We start from the raw sequence: 3094 nt of genomic DNA on the forward strand, positions 1-3094 counted from the left end.
CTCTTGTAAAAGAGCAGCAGTTCAGGGAGGCGGGGACTGAACTGAGGAGGGCAGTGGGAAACATCAAGTTATTCCCTTTTAGAAACTTCCGTAAGCCACTGCGGGAAAGGGGCCCTTTGGAGGAAGGAGGATGGTTTCTACTGGTGGGGAGAAGGGCTGGCAAGGGGGGGTGGTACAGGGATATGGGACACTGGGCATGCGAGGATGAGATGCTGTCCTCTCCTTTGCTGCCTGCCCCAGGATGTTTATGTCACAACAGGCACCAGAAAATCCAGGATAAATCCCAATGTGCGCTCTAATCCACCATCAGCTGACTCCCTTCCCAGGCCCCCGGCCACATGCTGGCTGAACTCCTGCCATGTTACACCCGCCGTAGCAGCTGCTACCTCCTACCCTGCTGCCCCCTGTGGTCTGCTCCTCCTCGGGAAGCTGTCTGGGGGCCCTCGGGCCAGTTGCACCCTTGGCAGGACACCATATGCCTTTCCTAAGATCTCTGGAGTAGTGTCTAGTCGTGGAAGAGAAGCCAATATTTACCTGAGTTCTTGAGGTAGGAGACTCGGGCCTGGGGGTGGGGGTGGGGGTGGGGATAGGTGCTTGCCATCCATCCATATAGTTCACTGTGAGGTCTTTGTGTTGAAACCTGCCTCCAGTGGCCTTAGCAACCAGGACTTTCCATATCACCCAGTGATGGAGCTGGGCCTGCCTCTGCTCGGAAGTCATTTGGACACAATGAAGGGGTGACAGTAAAAATATTTAACAATGAAGATATCAGGGTGCTGCCCAGTTGAATGGATGCTGCCCATACCCTGCACACCAGCTGAATATCAGCTCTGGTTCGGCTGCATGGGACCCAGGATGGCACTGATCATTGTCACCACCGCACAGACAGAGGTTCCCAGCCCCTTCTACACTAACTTTGACACTAAGCCCTAGGCCTTCCTCTGGTGGCTCTGACATCCACTTCATTAAATGACTCCTGCTGGCTCTGAACAAAGCCCGCTCTCCTGTGTAAATATGGTCAACATATGAGGGAGTGGTTTTCCAATTGCCTGGTCACCATTTTCACCCTAAGGTCAGCTACGGTCATGCAGATAAAGAACTTCCCCATGTGGGCAAAACATAATCACCCAGGACAACCTCGAGCAGGAAAGGTGGGTGGGGAGATTACTAGATAAAGGCACTGAGCCCTGCTATACTCATCGCGAGCAAGAATATTCAACACGTTATATTAAAACAGATGGGAAGAATGGTCCAACACACTGACCAGGAGGCAACTTCTGGTCTCCAGGGGACACACTAAAGACACACGTTTCTAATCTCAGAGTTCCAGGAGTCAGTGTCCTGAGGCCGGTTCCCTCCTGTCCTCATACTTACTCTGCCTTCCTCACTCAGCTTTCAGCAAACCTTTCTGCTTCCCAGCCAAGATACACAAGAAAGAAATTGCACTCTAAAGTCAGGCAGTGCAGAGATGCCACAAATCACAGAGGAGTAAACTGCAAGAGCTGGAGCTCAAAATGAATCTTGCCTTTTTAAATTTAGGAGAGTTTATGTGGTGAGCCACAGACAGGGTGACACAGTGAAAGTGTCCCATGCCTTCGCGTGCCACCCATGTGTAGGAAGCTATTCAGGGATGCTCAAGTCATTAGGGCTCCTAGAATTGTTCTGATCACCACAGAGCACTGAATATGGTTGGTCAAGGGGCTTCTGGGGAAAGGGGGTAGCAGGCTGAAGATTGAGCTCAATTTTTAACTAAGTTTTGGCTTAATCAACCTCAGCCTGTTTTGCTAGCTGTCAGCAGGCTCCAGTGAACCCCGTCACCAGATGCCATGTGATGCAAGACCTCTCTCCAGTAGGAGGGGGTGGGTCGTCTGATGTAAGGACACCCCGCGTCCAGATTTGACAGGACATCACAAGGGCAAAAGGAGGGTCATTTGGTGTACGGAATTCTGTGTTAGAGACTGAGTGAGACCTGCACATCTGTGCTCAAAGAAAGGCATAGGGATGAAGAAACCAGTGTTTGCCAAGTGGCCCGGGGCACTTCCCACAAGCCACCTTTTAATCCCTTTAATCCTGAAAGGCATCATGATTCCACTTATTGAAGAGGGAACAAAGGCTTAGGGGAATTAAACACTGTGCTCAAGGTCAGAGCAGCTCAAAGCCACCTCGCTGTTCATGTCCAGGCCCATCCCTTTCCAGGTCTGCTGGCTTGAGGCCCTAACACACGTTCCAAGTTCATTGCAGATGCCGGCACAGCGAGCAGTCCTGGCGGAGTTTCTATCGACCTTTGGCTCAATTACAGCACTGAGGCCAAAAGGATGGGTTTGCCCCTGCCAGTGCCAATCAACTGCCCCGTGCAAGGCCTTCCTAGCCTGGGTAAGTCTCAGAAACAGACATTATTGGGCATTAGGGAGGAATGGCTCATCCCCTACTGATGGAGGGAAAAACCCTCAAAAGGTGAATCATTAGGGTGCAGACTACCAATCTATCACGTTTCATGAACATCATCTTCAAAAAATCACCCAGTAATGCATTGTCCGTCCCGTCCTAAGCTGGCTGGGAACTCGCCAAGTAGCCCCAGTCCTCCTGCCTCTGTGAATATTTCTTCCCCTTGTATAATTGTCCCAAACATCTCCTCGGAGCCACCACCCTCAGTTCTCTGGCCTCAACAGAATTCATATACACTAGCTGCAGCACTCTCCTTGCTGCTGCTGCTGTGTGCTCGGTCCCCTCAACAGACGGAGACTGCTAGGGCCGCCCTCGGAGCTTTCGTCCTCCCCCTGGGCAGACACCTACCCCAGTGCCTGGCACTGGGAAGGTTTGTTGAGTTATATTTATCAATGTGCATCTATATTCCCTCTTGGAAGGGATATCTGAAATAGCACAAGACTCCAAGACACCTTGAGCTTTGTTCCTAAAAAATGCCTCTGAATAAGCTGAGAGACAGCAGAGGGATCCCCTTCAGGGCACCCACACCCAGGCATGCAGTTGGTCCATCTAGATCTCCCTTCTGCTGTCAAAGCCAAGCCTCACAGCGGCCTGCGGATGCCCTCTGGTGGCTCTTCAGGGTAATGACAACACCAAGACGCCCGGAGAG

This window comes from Vicugna pacos, chromosome 9, assembly GCF_048564905.1.
Source record: "Vicugna pacos chromosome 9, VicPac4, whole genome shotgun sequence".
In the NCBI taxonomy this organism is placed as follows: domain Eukaryota; kingdom Metazoa; phylum Chordata; class Mammalia; order Artiodactyla; family Camelidae; genus Vicugna; species Vicugna pacos.